The 25,217-nt window shown below is 47.8% G+C and overlaps 1 protein-coding gene across 1 annotated transcript in view; it reads right to left on the bottom strand.

The window, feature by feature from the left end:
* LOC120895263 (connectin-like) overlaps positions 1-25,217 on the bottom strand; it is a 94,922-nt gene that overhangs the window by 47,454 nt on the left and 22,251 nt on the right. The window contains exon 3 of the mRNA XM_040298430.1: positions 9,158-9,394. The gene's annotated coding sequence lies outside the window, so the exon portion shown is untranslated. The remainder of the gene's footprint in view (positions 1-9,157; positions 9,395-25,217) is intronic.

Here is a 25,217-nt window from a genome sequence, read left to right as displayed (position 1 = left end):
CTTGCTGACTTTCTTCTGTACCGGGGGCACTATGCTTTTATTACCGCGCGAAAAGCAGGTTTCCCTTTTTTTGTGTGAGCCAAAAGCACTGTGTATGTGTATGCTCGTTAGTGGCCCTTTGCACGACACGACCCCGGCACGGATATCATCAAAGGAGTTGAAGGACGCGAAATGCATTGGTTACTTGCGGGGAGGGGGGGGATCGCTCCGCCGCTTTTATTACAAACAGTTTCGCTCCATTTTGGTTGATCTTGTGCTTGAGATTTTCGATCGATCGAGCCGCAATTTGATGGTTGCCTAGGGGCCGGAGAGCGGGAATTGACTGAAAAAGACACACTTTTGTGCTGCACGGCGCTGGATGCCGGAAGTGGGTCCTGTTTTAACGTTTCATCCGAAAGCAAAAGACCAAAAACACACTCACACATCGTTCCTTTTTGGCACGCAATTAATGCAATACGAGCGTTCTTTTCATTGCGAGAGAAAATTGAAAATTCTCTGCAGTGAAAATTTTTACAACACACAAGCCCGGATAACTACTTTCCACAGGTTTCCCGCATGCCAGTAGCGCACCCCAGGCGTACCAGAGTTTTGTGCTGATTTGAGGTTATGTTATGGGAAATCGATCCGGTGCAGCGAAAGGATCCGTTTCTCGTTGCGATGGGGAGGGGTAAAATGCCCCGGGTTTCCCCGGGCAGCGTAAAGCGAGATGAAACGTTTCAAGCACCGGGTAGAATCCGACGGGGCAGCGTCATAAAATGAATAAAATTTTATTGATGATAATTTCCCAACCCAACTTTACCCACCAACGTGTACCCCGTACGTGACCCACTGCAGGAGTGTGGATCGAATTGGCCGCTTCCGCCCGCCCCTCTTACGTCCTGGCGAGCTGTGGGAGCCACAATCCGGGCGCCACAGGGTAGTTGAAAGTTGAATTGAATTATTTCGGAATTAACAACCCCGTTGATGTTGGTTTCCGCGTACTAGGAGGGGTTTTCCTTTTTTTTTTTGGCACACACATTAGCGAGGTGAGTGGTTTTTGGCCACGGCTGTGGTTCGGGAGGGTATCATGTTTACAAATGCTTTTAACTTGAGCTTTGCCATAACCCACAAAATCGATTGTATGGTTTTTAAAAGTGATACGAATGTGTGCGGGTGGGATTGTGGGATGTGTGTCGGATCGTGGAACGAGAGCTGGGACGCATCCGGTGTAAATGATTAGGGAAGTAACATGGGAAGTAATTTAATAGAGCAACTGAATTAAATGAGCCAAACTTAATTACAATTAAACATTATTGGTAGCATCATGGATCGTATGATCTAAGCCGCAACAAAGCTCGTTATCGTTTCAAATTACGGACGGGTCGTTCTTGCCAAGCGTAGGAATGTCTAGGCACAACTTGACCTGCTGCAGATCATGGTGTTTTAGCCGGAAGAGGAATTTAATACGTTGAAATCATCACAAACCTCCTCTAGAAAGTATTACTGATATTGTACAGTTGCATCACACCTTGTCCTACCTAAGCTTTTAATAGCCACAAAAGCCTCTCTTAGAAGGTACGTATTTATCATATGAGGATATCTTTCATCACAATCTCACCTTGTATATCAGCACATCTTACTGCTGTCATCAGTTATGTTTAGTAGACATTGTGTGATGTTGTCTATTAAGCAAGCTTCAACACAACTATGCACACACACACGCACGATTACATGCGCTCAATTGCATTGCCGAATACTGGATGGATCAATTGCTCCTTGTTGGTGTCCGCAATGCATTCCCGTGGCTTATCGCATCAAACGATGCAACGGATTATCGGCAACTCCCCTCGGAGTCGGTGCTGCAAAAAGCCTGCACCACACAAAGTGCACCACATCTGCACCCGAGCGAAACCGTTTGACTTTTGACGTGGAATGCTTTCTTCCTTCCGCAGTAAACCCCCCGCCGCCCACGTTACCAGGACAGCTCACGCTTGTCGGATATCGCAACGCTTTCCGCATTGCATTTTGCACCGACCAATGATCGAAGCAGCTTCGACAGAGTGGTTGAATGGTTATCGGAAAATGTGGAAATAGCTAGCAAAGAAATCGCACGTGAGTGCACGAACCGAGCGGAAGTCACACGAAGCACCACCCTGTCGGTGAGAGTGAAATTCGAAGAGCGTGCTTTTGTCGGTCCCGGGCAACGTCCCGCGCGAGGCCAATTGACGATACTCATTCACAATTCACAGCAGCAGCAGCAGTTGGCAGCCAGACAGGCAGGAGCTGGGCTTTTTTGTGCTGCGTCTGCCCTGTTCCACAGGTTCCCGGTACACCCAGGCCACCCGAAGTGTAATCGGCTTATTCCGGTTGATTTTGCGCTTGTAAGTAACCGTACTTTGGAAGGGTGTTTTTGCTTGGCAGAAACGGAAGGCGCTCATGTTGGAGGAAAGCAAAAATCGTGTTGCTTCCTGCGCAAAAAAAAAGCGAAACCCATCGAGCGGATGTGTCGATGTGCTTTCTTGGCGCTTTTCGTGCGCGTTTTATTTCTTCGTTTCTTGAACTCTTTCGTTTCACTTCCTGATGGACGTCGTCGGTGTTGCTGGTGGACCTCTCACGTACGGGGAGCCTTGCAGTTTTTTGCACTTCGCGCTAGCATCAAGTGTAGTGAAAAGTTGTTGCATTTTTTTGTTTTGTTTGAACACGTCCAAGGATCAAGACTGCCAAAGTGTACCTCGCGGGAAATCAATCTTCGCTCGCCGGAAAGTTGTACCGACCGTGGACCTGGACGGTGACGATCGGTGGCGATCAACGAGGTTTAGACTTCTTAGCTGGAAGAATTACCACCCGATTCTTGCGTTTTTATTGCTGTATCGCTCGCGCTACTCATTGTAACAAGCATCCTTCGAGGAATGGTTGGCAGCAAATAGTTTGAACTTTTGCCCCTCCTCCCATCCCTCCATGCCGTCACGTACCAACCCGTATCCAGGGTGGTGGATTATTTTCATTGCACCCTGTACCATCCACCCGCGCCGAATGCGGTGAAACTTTTCAGCATGATACTGAGCAGCGAGACCATTTTGCGCGAAACCGAGCGCCGTCTTGAACGGCGATAATGGCCGACGGTGGAAGAAGAGGGTGGGAAGGGGGAATGGATGATGTGTCTGTTCACAAACGATTTCTGTCGGCTAATAAATTGATCCTGATGGATCCTGGAAACTTGCTCTTTGTTGTGTGTTTAAAGAGGAATGAAATCGGTTCCGAGAGCGGCAAAGTATAGTGAGCTTTTGAAATGGGGGTTTCTTTTTTATTTCAATCAAATTATGCCGGCAACCGACACCCGTGGGAGTGGGGTGAGTGTATGTGTGTGATGATGCGTTAAGAAACAATCCCATTGATGGTCAATTCTTTTGTTCAACTGTCCCAAAAAAAGTGGAATGTTCATTGCGAATGCACACATCCCACTCAATGTAACGGTCTGCGTTGAGCGTTCGGGAGGGGAAGCTTTTGTCTTTGCCAAGCCACCAAAGAAAGCTAAGCGGGAACGGTCATGATTTCGTAACATCGTTACAAAGTGCTTGCCCAAATCTTTTGTGGACCGAAATTGTCACAATACGAAAACAATCAGATATTTCGCTCGCTGGGATGCTCTGGCTTGGCTTCGTCCCCGGAGGCAGCGTGTACGAAGAATCAAAATCCAATTTTTCTTCAGATCCGATAACGAGGCGCCCATCCGATTTGGTGCAGGGCAGGGTCCATCCGGGAGGCAAAAAGTGGACGAACTCGAAACAGATGGCGGATCTAGGGTGATTGGAAATTTATATATGTTTTCCAACCCCCGGGTAACCAAAAAGCTGAATTATTGGAACATGCGCTTGTCCAGGCGGTCCAGGTCAGTCTGTGCCTGGTTCTTGCACCAAAGCTTTGGGCGAAACTTTTCGTCCCAAGGTTTTGGTCCGGGACCATGCGATGGGATCTTAACGCAGCAGGTTTAGCCCTCTTTTTCTCGCTGTTTTGAGATACGACACAATTCTTTATCTTTCGTCCCTTGAATTGATGTCCGGTGCCATGGCGAAGGGCGCACCCTGAACAACGAACGAAGCAGATCCGATAGGTAAGATAGTGGGCTAGTGTTTTTTTTTCTTTTTCGTCTGTTTTTTTCCAAGAAAGCAGACCGTCTCTAGGATCCGTGCAAAACCTTTCGATCATCCCGAGCGACAAAAAGAGCGAGCCCTGTGCGCGCGATTGTGATCGCAATTACTGGCGCTGGAAGATGGTAGCCGGCCAGCCGGCCGACCGGGACCGGGGATAATCAACAAGAAGTCACCGGATGAACCGGCACGGTCCACCGGTTGATGGACCGGCCCGCGAAAGGCGTAATTGGAAACCGTTCCAAAACGGATCGCTTCATTTACCACTGATTAAGGATAATGGAACGGACGGAATGGCACAGAACAAAGGCAAGTGAAAGGGCAAATTGTTGGAAACTGCGAGGAAAATGCCCCCGCTGGCTAATAGTGCGCCGGAGCGAGCCCTTACCGCGCCCGTCCCTCTGCTCCATGGGGTTGAACAATTAGCGAAGAAATTTAAGCCTCTAAATGAGCGAATGCTTTGCGAGAGTCATTTCCATCCGGGCGCTGTTGGAAGGTGTGATGCTTAAAGTGTCCGGTTGTCCGTAGCGTTCAGGTGCAAGCGAATATTCCCCGTTGGCCGTTTTCTATTTGTGGCTTTTGTGTGGCTTTTTCAATGAACTTTTGAGAGCGCACAAAGTTTTCCTCCCGCTTGGTATGTGGTTGAAGCTTAATACACTTGCTCAACACTCTCTACTCAAGAAACCACTTGAGTAGAGTTGGTTATTGAATTTTGAGGCCAAAAATCACAACGGAATTCTTTCGAGGAGAACCTTACGCCTTTCAGCTTAGAAATTGGTCACCCAAGTGCGCAAATGAAACTTCCCCGAATTCGTATGCGAATGTCGAATGCGGTTGCACCAACAATTACCAGGCTGGGAGCTCTTATCGTGCACCTGCCAGCTCACACTGATTCACATTCTCGGAAAAGAAGCAGCTAATTCTTCTTGCTTCTGAGAATGAATCTTCCTGCTCAATTGTCTACCAGAACTGTCCTGTTATATCTAGCGTGAGTGTACAGGGAATCAACTCTACGTCAATTTTGAACCACTAACAGGCACCCACTGGCTTGCCGTCGCCGACTGGCTTTGTTCGTGCATCAGAGCGCTCCAATTTCGAGTTTTAGTTCGGGGGTTGATTTCTAGGAAAGAACTCGAAACCGAAATACCACACACACCACCACTAGCGGACGTTCTGTGTCATTAAACCGCAAAATTGCAGTCATCGTGCGCATTGAACAGTCATTCTTGTGCGATTGCACCCATACTGTACGCCAGGGAACGGTCAAGGTGACAGACGTGCAGGGTCTGCTTTGTCGCCTGTCGCAAAATCGAAGCAAAAAAGTAAAGTCCTCCCGTCGATTATCGTTCATTTCTGGTTCACCTGGTGAATGTTATGAGTGCGTGATGAGAAATTTAAAATGGAAAAATGCATTGCACCCATTGTTGAAGGTGACGCAAGAGAAGGAGAGAGAAAGAGGGAGAGAGAGAGTGGGAACGCGAATGAACGAAATCGTTTTTCCCATTGTCCATTAAATTGGGCCAATTGTCAGCCTGCGGGCAGTCCCCTTGCTGTCCACTTTCGCCCAGAAAACCGCTCGATCCAACTGGTCACCCGATTGAGCAGGGTAGGATTACGTGCTACGCAGATAGAGGGACGTGTCCCGCTAGCCTTTCCGTTTGGCTCTCGGCTGCCTGAACTCGGTACCCCGGAACCAGCAGCATTATGATGTTATGAAGTTTAAAATTCATGAACCGTTGCATATTGGAGGATCGCCGTAGTAGTAGTGGTCGTGTCCGGGCTAGGGGTGTTGGGTTGGGCTGAGCGTTGGTTAAGTTGATTAAAAACGTGCCGGCCTGAGTGTGCTGTCGCACTGTCCGGGGAAGATTTATGTCTCCATTTGCCAGGAGAGGGCTTTGATGTGATTTATTGTACAGATTTTTCGCTTGAGAGGCCAACCCAGAAGCCAGACCCAAGATGCATCGAGATCTCATATGAGAAAGTCTTACGCATGAAGGAAAATGGAAAGCATTTCATCAAGGTTTTGAGCAAGAATTTGATAAAGGTCATTAAAAGTGTTCCATGAGCAATTTTAACAGTGACAGTGATCTCCAGACTAATGTCACCATGTATCTTCTCCAGCTCATTGAAGTCCAGTTTTATTGACGCATGACGAGTGCGGAATTAGCATCACGGAACCGATACCATTCCCGGAGCTGTAATGAAATCATTATCCTCACCGGTTGTGTGCCTTGATGGACAAGTGAGCAAGCAAGCAATTGCTGGCATTTCTTGGGAAGGTCGCATCGACATTTGTTCATTTTCTTGGTGACATTTCGAAGGCAAAGGCGTGCGCTGTCGTGTCTTAGGACCTTAATTAACGTTAGAACACACTCTGCTCGGTCTCGAAAGCCTACATCGTACGTGAGCATTTTTCGCAATCACAAGTTTTGCGGAGGCCTTGGGATCGATGTATTAGGGCGCTGTACATGGGAAGATGGTGGAACAATTTCATCAACGAACGACCGGGTAGGCCCATGCTGGTAAGCTTTTAATCTCCCTCCCATTAGCCCGAAGGCGACAGGCACAATCCATCGCAAAAACAAATCACAACGAATCGAGGTAAATCGGGACACGGGTTCCAGCATGTCCTGGATGACAAATAAGAATGTTGTGGTATTTCATCGTGTGCTGGTGCTGGTTTATTGCGTGCCGCCTAATCCTTTCCTGTGTTCTTTCGTCAAGGTGTAGGCCAGCGATTGGGAAGCCATTTTTCTGAGCAGACTCCTTGCGGAGGTGTCAGCCCTGCTGTGCGTCTAATCAGCATACTCATCACGGACCAATCTGCCCCGTACGTAACGTATCGATTGGGACCGCAGCATAAATCACTGGGGAAGGCAGGCCACTTGGGTCTTCTTTTAATGCCTTCCGGTTGATCTATGGTGACCGTCGTCCTGCTACAGGGGTACACGAGATGATGATTGGGTCGTTGGGTTGCACGTCAAGGGCCGGCTGCGTTGGACCTGCTAGCGCCGACATCGTTTGATGTTTGCTAATAAGTGGACCTAGGTGGACGAATGTCCTTCCGCACGCGGAAGCTCGGGGAAGTGTAATTTCGCAAGCCAACCGTGCCCATTCACACTGTTCCGGTGAGGGTAAAAGAGCAGCGGCAGAGGATGTTTTCAATAGCAAACAATATCTGCTACCGGCAGAGCTGATACACCGCTGCGACATGTGGAATCGTGTAATTGCATGCCACCGTGCCGCACCCAAGTGAATGGCAAGACATCTGAAAGGGTTAGCCAACCGTCGGACAGGCGGTGGGTTGGGCGAGGAAACAAGTGCACGTGGCAGTGTCAGGAACAAAACGACACTGGGTCTTGTAGCGTTTCCATTCAATGGGGTCGCATTGTCAGCGCTGCTCCCCGGAAGGCGACGAGGAAGAATTAATCGTTTCTAATATCCTCATAACCCGCCGGGACGGCACTGTCGGCAGGGCTCATGCCTTCCTTCCTATCTCGGCCGAGGGTAAGGACCGTTCGGGTCGTGCTCGAAAATACTTCCTTGCTGCTGCTGTTATTGTGTGGCAGCACAGCACTGGTGGCCAGCTGGCAGCAGGTTTGGCGCCGGCTTACATAACCTAACACCAGCTCCGGCACACGGCGAGCACGGGTACATGGCACAGCATTCAAACTTAAACTATCCGTATCAAATGGCACATAAACATGGGCATCTAATACTACGGCGGAAGCGATTGCACAGTGAGCTTTGCTGGTCGAACGGCGGATAAAACTTATTGTGCGGTAAATATTAAATTTTGAACTACATTTACTAGATGCAACCTTGGCTTAGCTTTTCAATATTCATTTCCACCGCTTTGAAGATGATTGTTTCGAGTAGTTTCTCTTTTCTGTCTGCATCTTCTAATGCTTTTGGCCTATAGTGTTTAGGTGGCACAGTGTGCTCCCAGGCATTTGGTGTGCCATCCACGCTAACCCGACCGAACAAAATCATCCGTTGTATCGAAATTGATGTTAGTGTTTGAACCCCTTCAGCCAGACGCAGCCTGTACGGGATCCGGGTGGGCGTTTGGGCCGGTATTGTGCACGTGCGGTAAAAGATTTGCCTTAAAATAGGTCCCACCGGAGTCAATTCCCGGCTCTGCATGAGGCGACTGCCGGGCACGGGCAGTGACACAAACCTTCGGTGCATAAACTTGCCCCGTACCCGGAGAGCCCGGGCGTCGGTCCTTATGGAGGATTGAGTGTATCATGATCACCGCAACAAAGGTGCTAACAAAACATACTGTAAGTTGATACTGAACAATACCAAAACCCCGAACGTTCAACTTCCAGCAGCGGCAGGAGAGTTCAGATAATCATACCTTCGCTTGGTGAGCGGGTAAAGTTCAAGCTCCCGGCTCGGTATCGCTTTTCGGAGCATCAGCAATTGCACGGATCGTGTACCGGGCGTTTGGTGCCGATGGACCTCCCCTTCGGTGTAAGTGCGGTTACCGACCGAGGCCCAATCGTTACGCACTAGCTCAGCCCCAGTCCCGGGCCACATCGAAACACATCGTTTGAAGTGGTGTTTCCGATGTGTTCCGGCGTGGGATTTGAGGCTGAATTCCCCCGATCCGATGTCCCCGCTTGATGCAAAGTTTTTGCCCGGGAAAGGTGGTCAGAGGTTTGCCGTCTGTTTACGCTCTCGACTGGGCTGCCTTACAATAGGAATATTATTTCTGAAAAGTACTGGGGGACCCACATCCCCCACCCTGGAGAGTATTCCTTTTGGGATGGTTGATTAGTTTTTCCAAAATGCGAGTGCGAGCCTGTGTGTGTGTGGTTTCTGTGGACTGGACCTGGGAGGTGTGCTGTGTTTTTCGAAAGGAATAAAAACTTTCCTCAATGGTACTCCATTATCACACACTCCTAATGATTGGGATAAGGGTAAGCCGGGTACTGGTTTCAACTTTTGCCTCGGAAGGCTTTCTCTCAGCGGTGGGGTTTTGAGTAGATGGGAGTGGTTTTACAAGCGAAAGAACTACTTACGTGATTGCCTGCTGATATCTTCGGTCCCTCAGCGTCGGCGTTGTTTTTCCCCCACAGAGCGTTCGTTTGATGTGTGTAATCTTACTTTTTCTCACACTTCCGGATGCAATTCCTCGCACGAGACCAGCCTACAGCCTCACTCACCTTTTCCACACACTTGCGCAATATTGAGATTATGCTGTCAGGCACGAGCTTCGGTTATACTTTATCGTTCGTGTGTGTGGGGGGTAGTAAAATCTGCAATTAAAAACAGAACAGTAGTAAGGTCGGTTGCTCCAAGAACTCCACTCCGTTTGGCCTCCATATCCGTTGTAAACCCAAAACACCCATGTCAAACAATTGTAATTATCGACAGTGGGAGGCGACATTAGTTGGTAGAATGTTGTCGTGTGTGCCGCATACCTCCTGCCTGGAGGAAGGTGCTGCGAGGCAGGCTATAATTCCTGGTTTGATTTCGTTGTTGTTCTTCCTGGGTGCTTTCACTACAATGTGTGTGTGTACGTGACACATTCAGGATACGCACTGTCAAACCACCAAAGGACCAAAGGTGTAATTAAAAGTAAATTATGAGCCGAGAGCGAAAGAGCCGATCGATGAAATCGAAATTGACCTCCCGACGGTCCCGACACCCGTCAGCTGGGCCTGGGTGTGAATGCCGGTTGGCCTCCGGTGGGTGTGCTCAATCAATTTCATACACCGGAAGGGACTGGATTTTTTCTTTACCCATGTAGCTCCTGTCACTCCTGCTCGCTCTACCTATCATTCTGTTGCAGTGGAGAATTCGTGGTGTGTTATTAGGAGTTGATGTGGTGGGATGTATTTGTGGAGAAATATTTGGACTTGCCTGGTGCTGGATTCCCCAAGGATGCAATTGATGTGGTTTTGAAAAAAAGGATGTGGAAATGAAAAGCGAAAACCGTTTCCATTGAAAGTGCCGCTCTGGTGCAGTGCAATAACAAGCGGTGCTTCCGGTTCGCTCAAGAGGGATTATTAGTCGAATTGATGACCGGAATTAATTGCAGTGTATATTGTCTGTCGTTCACTTCAAAGTACATTTTTTCAAAATTAATTCTGGTAACACTTCCAAATGAATGCCAGTTTTGAAAATGTTGGGAATGAATTTGTTAGAAGAGAATCTAGAATTGTTTTACCAGAAATAACTCAACAAAAGAAAGCTTATCTAGTTTTACTCGACTGTAATATGTAGCCGGTTGCAGGAATAAACGTTGCTTGATATGTGATTTCGTTTCAAGCTAATCCGAATGAAGTGCAAAATTCTGCAAAGCTGCAGTCTTTGTTATTTTGAAAATTTATCGAAATCGCTCATAAATATCCCATAATCTCCAACAAATTGATGCAAAAATTGGAAAATAAATCTCTTCATTCTAGCACCTCTCGATTCCATCAAACGGATTGTCATAGCGACCGCCCAAAAATCTCACTTTCTACTCTCAACGACGGCGAAACGAACGTAACAGGAGGAAACTATGCTAATCCACTCCAAACACCACTCACCAGCATCGGTCGATGGTTGCATCGGTCGCAATGGAAACTTGAACAGTGAACAGGATAACTACAACACAAAAAAGCTCTCGATTCCCGATTTTTTAAATAAAAAAGCCCCTATCACACCCAACCTACGCGTACCGGCGCACCAAATATCGATTTAAACGCGCTGTCACACAGCGAATGCATCGCGGTTTGTCCACCCGGGCGATAATTGATATCGAATATTCTGATCATTTTTCATAAACCCCAACACAGCGTCCGCCACCGTGGAGAGCTCTAGGTGAGTGTAGAACTCCGTCTATCTCCACGCGGCTGTCGATGATGACGGTCTGTCACGGTTTGCGACGCGCGTTTGCGGTTGCGGTTGGTTGCGTTGATTGATGCTTGCCTTGACCCTTTCAGCGGGGACGCTTAACAGGACACTCTCGGGCACACGTGTGGGACCCCTCCCGCGTGCAACCAAACACGGCTGACAGGTCGTTTCCCTGGTATGCGTGGTTGGTTTTGTGTGTGTGTGCATGTCTAGGTAGCTTAGGACAGGTTTTCGATCACTTTTTGATGATATGATGAATGATGTCGGGTGCACGCGAACGAACGCGCTGGATGAAAATCTATGAAAAGCTCCTGTCGCGAAACGAGGGGAGCGTTCCCACCGTTCCCAAAACATACTTGAGGAAAAGGTAAAACGCGCACAAGAAATGGTTTTTGACGGTTCGAAATTCTTTGCATCCGGCGCGGATCAACGGGCACGCATTGAAGCGACCCGGCTGATGATTTGAATGAAGCGGACGGAGTAAATTGACACGGGAAGTTCGATGACGCGCTCGAATCGATTACCGGGACCCGAATCGGGAGCAAGTGGGCAATGAAAATGCATTTCTTTTGATTATGCAGCTGCAGTCTGTAGGTGATGGTTGGCTTATTGGACATCATTTTAAAAGCGTTTACTGTGTTCGTCCTTTTAAAGCAGTTTTCAAGGAGCGCTTAGGATGTAATGGCACATTGAGATATGTTTGAAAATCTCAATAATATGAAAGTATTTTTATGTATTACTTACTATTCTGTACCTCAAAACACTTCCCGATGAAGAAAAATAAATATCCAAGAATGCCAAACTCTAAGAATACTTCATTTAAAGCCAATAGCACACATTGCAAGCATATTTGTGCACATTAAGCAAAGCCGAATCCTATAACTGACCTAACGCACACTGTCAAAAACACATCTCGTACGCACACTTTCGGTCGGGTTGTACGAAATGGCGTGCTCTTTTAGATGGAAACCTCTTTACCACAACTCAGTTTTAACCGAACCCGACTCACGGTCCCAAATGTGTACGATCATCGTGTACCGGGCTACTTGGCAGGGCTTTTGTATCCTTTTTCCACGCTGCGTCCACCATATCCAATGCACACCGGCCTATCTGGCCCAATCGATTGTCCCAAATCCGTCTGCCGAATGGCCGAACGGGGATCTACGTTAAACGAAACGTACGCGTGGTTTTACCTGTTTCGAAACCTTTTCTTTTAAACTGTGTGTGTGACCCAAAATAGCGTGTTTCCACCAAAAAAACCGTTTCCGAGATACCTGACCTGAGAGCATTGCGAAAACAAACTCACCCACACACACACACACACACACACACACACACACACACACACATATACAGTCAAAACATAGGTAAAAGGACGAAAAAGGCCGAAAGTTTGTCATGCCGGCGATGATGACGAAGAAGCTAAAGGCAGGATCTATCGACATGTTGCGCACAAAGCCAATGTCAGCGAATAACAGAGAGATAGAGAGTATGAGAGAGAGAGAGTGAGGTACGGCAAGGTGCAACGGTAGGGAGCGGTAGGGTTTGTCCGTTGAACGTGCACATGCTTGCAGCTGACAAGGATCGCCATCCAGCACACAACATACCCCGAAAGTGGGGGGGTAGCAGAGGCAAGGGCCCACGATTGACTGGTTGACGGACAGCTGCGTGGAGTCGACGTTTGGCGTTTGTCGGGCCGAGGGAGAACGAACAACTTTCGGTGGCTTTGCACTTGTGGACATGACCGATTTTCGTCAGCCTGTCCTTCCCAGAGTATGTATGCCTAACGACACACGCACACACACGTATATCGCCATCGTCAGCACGGGATCGATCTTTTGTTTTCGTTTTCGATAAAGTTCCCGTAAAACACGCGTCCGCCCGCCGGTGAAGGCCATGTGGGCTGGTGAATGTTTGCGCGCGTTCCATTCTTTCATCCCTCCTCGAGAACGCATTTTCGGTGCATTTGCACATTGACGCGGAGGCGGACGGCTATGTGGCAGGCTATGAGGCATGAAAGGAGGTGGCGAAAACTCCTGGAACTCCCCCGGCGCACAAAATAAGAAACAGAAAGGGCCACACATTCCAAGCAACCGCAAGACGACAGACTTTAGGCGGAGTTTGGTGCCATTTTTTTGTGTGTGTGCACATTTTTCCCTTGGTCTTTTGCAACTTCAGACAGGAATGCACAATGGCAGCTGCAGAACGCTACGGTCACAGGGCGCAACCTGGGCTGAACGTTTTGTCACAGGCAGTTTGATCCCTGCCCTCCTTCCCAAGGGACTTCCACCGTGCTTATGCGACTCGTGAGGCTCTTGCTGGCACTTTTCTGGCTTTCGGGGCTCCTTTTGTCCAGCTGGTGAGCACTGGCACTGGGTCGCGTCGAGGGAAGCTGGAGCCGTTTGTGTAGCAGCAACAGCCGCAAAACAAACGGCTTCTACTGTTCGGCAGGGTTTTGCAATCGGAAACCAACGGCTGTACTGTAGATTGTTGGCTTATTGTCGGGGCGCCCGAGGGTCACACAACCTTACCAGGGAAAGGTGTTCTGAGGCGAAAATAACAGAGACGAGAGAACAATTCTTTGGCGGGTTTCGGGTTTGTGTGCGAGCGAGCTCAATGAATGACATTATTTGCTAATCGGAGACGTGGTTTCGATCGGGCCTGGTTGACAAAAACGAGGCACATTGGAAGGAAGTAATTAGACCACACAGGGCAAGGATGCAGCTGCCAGGATGGAGATGGTAAACGGAGCTGCTGAAGCCCTTCAGGATAAACACGAAAACGATAATCCCGTGTGTTTGGTTGTTAATGCGTTTTGTTAAACTTTCGGCTTAGACCGAACTGGAAGATTAATTGTTGCAGAAATGAACTGGAAACGCATTAAGCACTGTTGAAAACCAGATCGTGCATGAACCAACAGAAAAGATTAAATGTGTGCCCTTGCTTACCTTGCGGCTGGCACCCGAGTATCGAACAGTCACTTGCGAAGCACAGCACGGCAATGAATCTGGAAACGCCCTGAGGTTTAGGGGGTTTTCGGTAAACTACCTTCCCGAAATGTAGGTTACATTCGCTGGAAACGGTTACACAAGGATAAAACTTTACGATCCCGCACGACTTTGGGGAATTGTCAGGCACACGTCACTCCCAGCGGGGATAATAGGGATAGTTTTTATGGCGGGAAAGCAAACGTGCCCCAAACCGAACCGGTCGCCGGGCTAGAATGGCTCGATGTGATGGCAGCGGTGGAAGGATGGACTCGTTAGCTGGGGCCTTTTTGCCACCCGCCCAGCGGACCATAATTGAGACGCATTAGCTCTCGATCGTATTATCGGTGACCATCTGCGGAAATGGATGAAAAATGAGAGCAGAGCCACCGCTGACGGCTAGCCGCCCGGTTCGCCGTTCTGTGGTGACCAGGCAACCCTGTGCCAACTGCGGCCAAGAATGTTAACCCGTTCCTTTGCGGGCTACATTTTTCGTTGCTCCTCAGTGTGTGTGCGTGTGTGTGTGTGCTTCACAGTATGGAGACGGTGCCAAAGGATCCGGTTCTATCGGTCGGCTGGGCTCGGTCGGACGGTTTCGGTCACGCAGTCGATAAATCACCGCCCCGAAAATAGGTGAGCCATGAATTAATTAACGCTCGAGTGGATTCACTTTACATGCCGAAGCTGTCAAAACTCGCCACACGTGACCCCGTTATTAATGATGGTGAGCCGGCACCTTCAGCCAGACTGTGCCGACGCCATCCCGGCAGAACATCTGCAAATCAGGATGCGAAATAAGGCGGGCAGTAGAAACAAAAAAATACGCACAAGAAAATACACCCCCAAAAAAACAGGGAACAGATTTTGACCTTCTTGTCCCCCCTGTCCCCACCCTTTAAAACAACTCATACCCTTCCCTCGGTAAATGATGCGAGAAAATGCCCGGCTGTGTCAGCTCGGAATGTCATTATCGTTATTTGCTGACCGGTGACGGCACCAGGAGAAGTGTCCGTGCGACTTGCTTTTTTTCTGTTGTGTTGGTCTCCACTTTCTTGGGAAAGGGAAGAAAGGACTAGGAAAAAGGTTGTTTGTGTTTTCGGGTCGTCCGTCCGGCATACAAATTACACGCGCGCGCTCTCTCCAGGGCTCTCACCCGCCTTTCCGTACACCGGCGTTTGTCCACCAAAGGGCAAGTGTTTAAATTTAAATTTGTTTGGTGTCACTCCCAACGAGGTGTGGCGGGTGGGGCACACTGAGAGAAGAAAGAAGCGGGAAATGCTAGGTAGGAAAACAGGGGGGAGAAAGAGCGGAATCGGTGGCGCCAACCGAACTGTCGGAAGCAGCGCCAGCGTAAAAGGAAACGCACGCGGTAGAAATGGGAGCGTCAGTTCCGAGTCGCCGTTTGATCCTCCAGGTTCTCTCCGGTGACAGTCGCTGTTGCTTGTTGCAAACAAGAAGGAGGTTCCGCGCGAGCAAAGATGAAAAATTGACGGAAGTGATGCTCGTCCTATGATTTACGGTGGTTTTTTGAATTCATGGCAACCGTGTGAGGGTGTGTGGATGTTTGAGGGTTGAAGTGATGTATGCGTTGTGCTCGGGTTGAAATATTAAACAATAAAAAGGCGTTAGTGGAAAGACAAACACAATAACGATAAAGATGTCATTTAGGATGAAGTATTGGTCGTGGCAATGCAATGAAGAAGGTGGAACGGGAAAATAGACAAATAGAGGAGGTTTATATTTTTCAATAAATGTCAGGAGTTGAGCTGTAAAGCAATTATTTGTATGAAATTTGTGGAAGGCAGCAAATGGGCCACTCTTTTGTGTTCACGTTCAGACGGGTTTCAATTGAACTTTATAACGCGGAAGGCTCGTATCGTTCTTATTTTGGAGCCTCATAGCCATACTGTCTGTAATGTAATGTGGGAAAGAGCGGTCCCATGGTACAGTCGTCAACTCGAACGACTCTATTACATGCCCGTCATGGGCTTAAGTCTAGAATGGAGCAAGGATTGACTGACTATCCGACTAGCGTGATAAATGAATTAAGTCTTGCAAAGCCTGTGCATAGGCCGGCATGTCCGCGTAGGACTTTACGCCAAATAGAAGAATGTATGAAAATTTCTACAAAGTACGGTTAGAAATAGAAACAAAATGTACTTTATTGTTTCATTTACCAGACTTACCACTCGCTCTAAACAGCAACGCTCATTGTTTTGTGGCCACAGAAACCTTCAGCCCACGCATTGAATGTAATTGAATAGTAAAATGGCTACAAATCCATGAGCCATAATCCAGAGCCCACATTGCCAAACCGAAAGCAAGTCTCACTGCTGCTTCTGCTGCTGCTGCTGCTGCTTAACCCTTAATTTGTAGCAAACGTTGTTTGACAAAACCACCCACAGCGTTTATTAATTCTACTCCGTCTGTTCGAGCGCTCGAGCCCGAAAAAAAGCGGCGAAAGGAAAAACCGTCAGCGTTTTTGGGGGAGTGGGAGGGCACCCTGCGGGTCGCGTCTTAGCGTCAGCCCAAGAATCACGACGAGGGCGTGCGAACAACCCCGGTCGCCCGTTGACATTGTGCCGGGTGAGATCTGCCTCCGCTGGGAGTGTGCGTCGGATGCGTCCCTTCGTCGGCTTCATTAGCACAACGCGGCACGGAAAGCGGGTCCCAGTGTCCCTAGTGCAGTGCATATTATGTTGGGCGATGATGTTGCCTCCGCCAGTTCAGTCCGTTGCGTCAAACCGTGTCGTCTTTGTTGGTTGCTTGCTGTGTTTTTTTTTCTCTCTCTCTCTCTCTTCTCTTCTCCACAACATACCCGTGCAGTGTGATATTGCCATCTGGTTTCGCTTAGCGGACGGTTTGAATCTTCGCTCGGTTCCACCACGTATATGTGTGTGGTGTGACAGAAGGGAGAAAGGGGGTATGGTGAGACCTGGGATGAGATAAATTATTTATGTTGCCGAGATTTTTCTTGTTCCGTTTTTCCTTGTTTACATTATTAAAATGTCATTACCAGAAAGGCGGCCGCAGCGCTCGCGTTTAGCGTTTTCGAATTTGGGGTTTTTCTGTTTCCGTTTTTTCTATATGTATGTGTGTGTCTGTGCCATTTCCCATCCTAGCAGTGTGTGTGTGTTTCAGTGATTTTTTATTGTATTTGTATGTTTGTTTTTTTAAGCGTCTTTGTTTGTATGCTGCTGTGAATGGAACGTATTGTGATTCCAGGTTTGTTCCTAGCTGAATCATGTTGAGTCACACATCGCAACGAAAGGAGTGTGATTTAAGTACGAAAAATGGAAAGAACATTCCATTTGCTATTTTTTCTTCTTTTTTCCTATCAGTGAACGCACTGTCGATTTTCTAATTAAATCAATCCCAATCCAACTGGAACGATTTACCATACACAGTTTTGATACACAATATCATTCCACGAAGCAATACGCAGCTGGAAGGAATGCACGTTAACATTTTTAACGAGCTTTTCGATTCCGAAGCCTGGAATGCTGTGCTCTCGTATGGATGAATGTACAGTAACATCGTGTTTATGCTTGTTATTTCATGCACCGATTGATGATCAATGCATTAATTAAAATTCTTTCCCACATGTCCCTGTACGCGTGCGTGAATGTGCGAACGCACTTCCCGGAACGCCGAACTGATGTAATGCATGTGCAACCAGTTAAAGTCAAGCAAAAACCTCACAAGGACGGGTCGAGTGATGTGAACATAAAATTTGATCCGCCAATAAAACCGATTTTTTCCAAAAAGCAAGCTTTGCCCTCAGAGACCACTTTTATAAAGTCTTGTTAAAGTAATTATTTTTAAACCTGCTCGGTGAGACTTCTGTATGGCAATTGGAGGATATATTCCCCCGTCCCACTCCCCCTGAACTGGATTTTCAGTTCCCGGGTTAATCCTGTGCCGCAAAATAATAATCAATTTTCGATCCTCGACAACCGCCACCGCATAATGAGCCAATTTGCTCCACGGCCTGCCGGAGAGCGGGGGGCGTCCTGTCATTTCCATATAATTTCGCCACCCTCTCGGAAAATGAACCGGAACCACCAACCCAGCCAGCCGTCCTGCCGAGCCACCATCCACAACCACACACACACACCGGTACCACTGATAATGATTGATGAGATTTCCAGCGCGTCTTAAGGCTTGGCGTCGAGCTCGCCAAAGGATGGTCGTCGTCGGGGCTAATTGGAAGCAAACGGCCGGGCCCGCACCAGTCGGGTGGCATATTTTTACCGCCCGTCAAGGACGTCGAGCGGCTTTGTTAGGCTTAGTGGGTGGATGGTGTGGGAGTTGGGGAGAGGCAGAGAAAGAGGGAAAGACTTTGACTTAGGGCTGACCTACTCTATCGCACGCTCGCCGAACGATCGTTATCTTTTGCGCCGCGCGTTTGTTCCTTTCAGGGGCGGCCAAACAACGGGAGCGGCTCACGTGTGCAGGCGGCGGTGGTATCGGCGACTACTTTGTAGTCAGTTTTGTTGCTACATGCTGCAAACGTCAAGATGTGTGTTTTGGATAAAATTGACAGCAAGTATTATTAGCGCAACGCGGCGTGTTGCGTGAGCTGGTTTTCGCTTGCCAGGTTTGCCGTGGGTAATTCCGAAGGTAAAATGTCGCACACAAAAAAAGTTTTATGTAATAAGGCGTGATGGTGTGTGTGTGTGTTCTATTCTCTATGCTGCTCCTAGCTCAGCATAATCCCTCGGGATCCTCGCGGGGATTAGGTCACACTGGGTCGATATTTTGGCTCAATGTTTGACATCACCTTACGGAGGCGCGTCCGCAGCGTGTGCCAATTTCTTTGAGCAGGCGGCGCTGGCAGTGCGGAAATGTATTGTAAGCTTTCCCGGGGGAAATTATTGCGCCCCGCTTTTCCGGAGCCCTGACCCTGAACATGCTTGTGTCGGGTAGGAAAAAGCGAGTAATTGAAAAATTAACCTTGTGAAGGCATGGAACATGGGAACAGGATTTCCGGCGAGTGTGGCTAGTCCCGTGCCGTTCGCATCATATTGCCAATTAGTTTCATTTTTGATGATTTTCCCTAGCGCTAACACACACTCGCCTAACATTTCGATCGTGAAATTGAGCCTAGACAGCGGGTGAAATGTAACGTGCGCTGCGTGCACGTGTGTGTTTGGAATATTTTTACTCTCGCTGCATTCATGCTTCCTGTTTCTGGGCTCAAAATGTACAGCGCGAGCAATATCGATCGCGTATCGCTTGCAAATTGTGCCCGGGCTTTGATAAGGAAGAGGCAGCTTGCTCCATTTTCGATGGCCAACAAAGCTCGGGCGGTCGAGTTTCGGAATGGCAGTGGGCAATAATTGAATATTTGCATAATATCAATGCTGCTGGTTTAATGTTGCACGGTCCGGCTTGGTTCTGCTGTGTTTGGCGGCAAACAAAAGCCCGTAGTCCCGTTTTTTATTTGCGCTTGCATGCGGTGAGGGGGGAGGGGAGCGTAAATCATGTCATGTGTTTTAGAACGGTTCGAGCCGGTTAGCATAAACTGTGCGCTGGACTGGGTTGCCCTCACACGCATGCCTTGCATGCAGGCCACATTCCACGTCAAAGTGCGTCTTTAAATAATTGGAATGTTTCAACAAACAATGGCGTACCATTGTAGGTCAGGCTGCTAGTTTGTTGGACGGGGGTTTCAGCGGCACTGATGTTTAGGTCATGCACTGGATTGTTTTTGGGTAGAATGTTGCCGAACTGGTTCGCCGATTGGTTCGAGTTCAGTGCACTTCTCACTTTTCATCGGTACACGCTGGTGCTAGATCGAGAAGATGTAGAAGGCGTGCGATAAGGCAGGTTAAGGCAAACTGTTTGCTTCCGATAGTCTGAGTATGAAGTTCATGTGATTTAAAAAAAGGTTATAATAAATTGAGAAAAAGTAAAACATAATAGTAAAAGATAAAAATATTGTGATCCATAGCAAGGTATTATAATCTGCATAAAATAAAGGCATAACCATGCCTCTTCACTTTACTATGTTTTTCATCAGAGAACTATTTTCACTTTAGTAGAGTGTTTGGAAGATGATTTGAAAACATATTTGAAATATCTCGTTCATCTGCATTTCGACGCATTTCTATGTAATTTTAAATCCATGCAAACAATATGGAGTTAACTGATTGGATATTGTTCTGCTTTTCTTATTGTGTAGTGTCAATCCAATAGGAGCATTTCACATCAAAATCAGCTGTTGTACTGTCAATCAAATGCCTTAACTCATTTGGCTTATTAGAAATTATGCTTGTTGTTATTATGTTTCTGTTTACTTAAACGTGCCCCTAAATGTATGCAACTGATTCGCATTTATAACGTTTTAAGCACATTTAAAAGTCTTTGTGTGATTTTAACACAAACTTTACCATCTATGAGCTACTCAACTTTCGACAACAAGATAGAGACTAAATCATTCCAAGAAATGACCCTACCCACGAATGCTGTAAAATGGGGCGAAAAATATGAGAGTGTTTTAAAATTCCTATCACAAATCAGACAAATCTTAGAGCATTGCTTTAATATTCTAAACAGCCAGATAAAGCCCTAGATAAAATTGCCCTTCGTCATGGCACCTTAAAGTTTTTCTGCTAGCGTAAACAATCTGAACCTAATCTAGGGTGACATTCGCATCGATTTTTCACGCTCCATCATTTACATAACCTGTTTTCTTTTTTTTTACAGCAAACGATATCTCACCCGCTCACTCGCACCGGCAAGCACACCCTTAATACGGCCCATCAGTGCAGAACGAGCTCCAGCAAGACTTCCCCTGGTGCGAAAGGCTAACGGGTTAAGAAAATGAACCGACCGGAGAGGAAGAGAGATTTCCCGTTTTTTCATGCTGTCAACCCCAAAAGTGGGGAAAATCGAAGCCAAAACCCCCGTTTTAAGCCAAGGAAACCGAGCGCTGTCAAAATCCTGCGAGCTACGATTACGGCAACACATTCATCTAATCCTCGGACGGGCAGGAACGGTGAACGGATTGGCATTTTGGAGGAGCGCACTGATTTTCGCCCGTCTTGGCTGCTACGAGCTGCTTACGAAAAGGGGCCCGGCTAGCGAAGCGGAAGTTCTGGTGTCACACACCGCGACGGGCTTCTTCCCCTGCTTCCCCCATTCAAGGAGCGCGATGTAAACCCAACGGGTGGAACAATTTATTCCAAGCTCGTACGGGCGAAATGTTAGGCCACGACCTCCGCCATCCGCCGACTTGACGCCGCGACTTACCGCATGAGCGATTTTTGAAATATTCAACGCTATGTCAAGGGCAAGCCCGGAAGTGTGTCCTGCTTTTTTGGCCCCTGTCTGGTGCAGGAGTTGCTTTGCCCTGTGGTGTTGGTGGTGAGTTTCTTTCTGCGAAGATTACCCACTAAACCCCGGCGGAGCGGATACACGGCAGTAGGCGGCGGTTCGCTTTTCTTGCTTCATTTCTTCGATGGCATGCGAACTTTTTTTTCTTTTTTTTTTGGCAAGAGGGAAAAGAAGACGCAGGTTGCAAGGAGGAGTAGATATTTTACACAATCCTCCTAACATTACACCTCTGCCTCGCTCCTACCGCTTCGACGCTGTTCATCCGTAGGGCGCCCGCGGTCTCGTGCACCCGTGGGATTTCAAGGGTCGTTTGAGCTGTCACGCCAAACACTCACGGCCTCGCCCGATTGCGGGCCCGATGTACGACATTTCCGCGTTCCACGTGCGGGGAGCACATGGGTGCGGGTAGGTGGTTCCCTGTTTTCCTGCTGCTCCGCTGCCACCAACCGCATGCATGCAAATGAGAAGTAATGGCGAGGATTTGGCGATGATAAATATTGAAAAGCCATGTATTTTATGAGCGAAGCGTAAGAGGCGTGAAATTAGGTGTAGATTATTTGCTTAGCATTCATTCGTGTGTTTTTGCGCCTATTTTTTCATTCCATTCCATCTCCCATCGGGCCTAAACAACGATCCAGCACCGAGGGACGTGTGTCTAGCGTGTGTCTAGGCTTGGCGTTGTTTTTTTGCTTTTTGGTTCACCTTTCGGCATCCGATGCGGGTGGAGAAGATTACCTTTTCAGCACGATAAGAAGGCTGGCCCCGGTGCGTATGGTAATGATGTTGGCGAACGATGATGGGAGCGGCTCTTCCACGAAACTCACCTGAGAGCCCCGCTCCCATCCGAAGGATATCAATTTCATCAGCCCGGTGTGCGTGATCGTGATGAGCTGGTGTGCTGCTGCTGATGCTGTAATGGTGCCGCTATTTTCTATTCAATTGCTTTTGGTAAGGCATCCCCCCCCATCCGCGACAGCTGTGTGCGCTGTTTATGATAATATAAACGATTTCATTTTTCCGCACGCGCGTGTGCGAGTGTAGAATTTCAAATTACCCCGCACCGGAGATGGTGGGCCGTTTATTGGCCATGGTTGAGCTGTGGACGGGATCGTGTAACTCTTTTACATGCGACCGGTGTGCTGCGTGTGTGTTTGTTCGCCACGCGTGCATAGTGTCACGGCGTTTCATGGCGGAATGAGATTAAAATTGATCGAACAGCATCACAATTGGCATCACTGTGTTATGTGTGAGATCGTGGCAAGTGGAGCGTTGGCGGTGTGCTCGGTAGAGGGCCTGTTTTTCTAGGAATAAATGCTCATCTTTTAAGAGGCTTGTTTATGGCGCTTTATTGTGTTTACGCTAAGTGACTGCTCTGAACGATACAGAAGGCTGGAAGCGTCACTCTTTCTTCTGCTGAAATTTGCTGTTTTTTTAAATAAGATATTAATATTTTATACCTTCACTACACCTATCGCTATTTATATAATTTTTTCGATGGTTCGCGCCTAAAGCTATGCAATCTCGGATTCAAAATGGCTATGTTAAGCCCGATTTGACAGTGTGTGCTTTTTGCTGCTTGTTTTGCTGCATAAGTACTTCAAAATGAATCGATCCCAACGGAAACAAACTAAAGCCTTAATTTACCGAAGTTTAATCCATTGTTACTGTTGCAGCACCGACGTATTCCATCGCCACTTTCACATGAGACGTAACGGAATGAAAAACAATGCACTTAAAAGTGTACAAACACACACAAAAAATGCAAACACATCCAGGTTTAACAAATAAAAACGATAGATGATTGATATTTCCCCCCATCCTAGCCCATTCTAAATGCGGTTATGCGCAGTGGAAATAGTAGAAACCGACGATTCGCCAAAACAAAGCAGAGCAAAAAAGCAGTAGCCGTGCTTCAACTCTCATCGCACTAGCCATCAATAACGCTGCTGAAAAAAAAAAAACGGGAGAGGAAAAGAAGGATAAATCAAAAACCCATTAGATTTCCAGTCCACTTGAGCGAGCCTAGTGCAATGCAGCGCCGGGCACCCATCGCTACACAAATCAATTGCCAAATGGGTTCGCGTTTTTCCGCACAATTAGCGCACGGTGGCGGGTGACCAATTAAGCTGGGCACTGATTTATGAGGATTAATTTTTGGTTCGCATCCCATCTCGAGCGTGAACAGGGCACAGGTAGCCCGGTGACGATGGTACAATGTTTATACGGCTTGAAAGGAACGACCAGTTTACCCGAGACCCCCTTGAGTCCATCGTATCGCCGTCTGGCGGTGAAAGGTACGATCGAAGCGCGGTTTGCGTGATGTAACAAACCCAGATGTTTCGGAAATGCACATGACACTCCAAGAAACAAAAAGGCGTTACTGGTGGCGGGGAAGGGACGTACAGAAACCACCAAAGCCGAAGCTACAACTTTCAGCCGACTAACCAAAAGCCGCGCGCGTGATTGGTATGATTTACGATGCGTGCATGGATGAGCCGTGTTTGCTTGGTTAGTTTGGTCTGGTGTTGTGCTGTGCGCACGCAGGCCTGCCTTAGCGGCGTAGAAAACAAAAAGACGCAGGCTGCCCTTTTCTCTGTTTGGAGCAATTCTTCGGAAACCCGTTGCCTGGATGGAAAAGCGAGAAATCAAGTTTCCCCCTACGTGTCTAAACAGCGACCGAGCCGGTGCGTCTTTCCGGCGAAGCAAACGCCACAAACAACAACGTCAACAACGATTGAAGGGAAGATCAACCGACCGACAAAACCCCGCCCGGCTGGCTGGCCGGTGTGCATTGTGCTGCGTCGTGTTTGGATAACACCAAAAGGCCCCACAACGCCCGCAAAGGGACTGATTTCGGTTTTATCCCCAATTTATCAACATCATCAACGGCGTCGGTCTCTTTTGCACTGTCTTGCAGCGATACGCCGGGGTTTCGTTGCTGTCGGGGGAGCTGCCTCTCTCGTATGCGATCCCCAAACCCCGTATGCTCGTGTCCGGGTGTGTGCGAACCCCTTTTATGTGGCGTGAGCTGTAATATGAAAACAACAACATGAAGGGGAAAAACATCGTCCAAAATGAAAAAAACTCCATCCCCGTTTCGTCCGAAAAGCATGTGCATCACGTGCTGCATGGTGCGCGGTGCAGTCGTTGCATATGACGCACACGAGATTAAAAATAGATCAATGGTAACGCCTGCTACGCTGGCTCGCTTAATTTTCGACGTACCAGCAAAACCAGAGGAGGGTACGCCTCACAACTCACGATGAAATGGAAAAGTAAACAGGAAAATGCACCACACAACCGTTTTGTTCGTTCCCGCTGGAGGGTTGGAGCGCATGTACAACATTTTAAATGGCTCCATGTTAACATTTCTGCGAACAGTATAGTGCTCAATTTGATAAGTGTAAGTGATCTTCCATTGTTCCTATACCATTTTATAATTCCATTTTTGCAATCCCGGTGGAAATGTTCAACTACGTGCACAGTACGATGCACAAAAATCATACAATTGCTAGCTGCCGTCGGGCTTATGCTTTGGTCAAAACTATGTTATACACGATACGTTCATTAGCAGTATCTGCAACTACCACTTTGGTAGTTAGTTCAGGGTTGAGTACGTCGGACTGTCATGGCAATTTGGGGAAAAATCAAACAATTATTCTGCTTTTTTTAATATCGCGTGTTTCATTGGAACAGTTAATTGCAAATGTATCAGATTACGGAATCATCGAGTGTATCGTCGAATAGACGCTGGTAATGAATGTGTCCATGTGGCTTGCGTTTGCATCGCTATCGTTTCTAGGAAATGGTTATATGTTTCAGCAAACACACCATAAGATTCAGTGGTTTGCTTGAGCCCGCCATCTGTCTTTTGTAAAAACTGAAAACAAAAACTGCAGAAGCTACCATC

This window comes from Anopheles arabiensis, chromosome 2 (genome assembly GCF_016920715.1).
Source record: "Anopheles arabiensis isolate DONGOLA chromosome 2, AaraD3, whole genome shotgun sequence".
NCBI lineage: Eukaryota > Metazoa > Arthropoda > Insecta > Diptera > Culicidae > Anopheles > Anopheles arabiensis.
The sequence above is the reverse complement of the archived record's forward strand: the minus strand, read 5'-3'. Positions and strand labels throughout refer to the sequence as shown.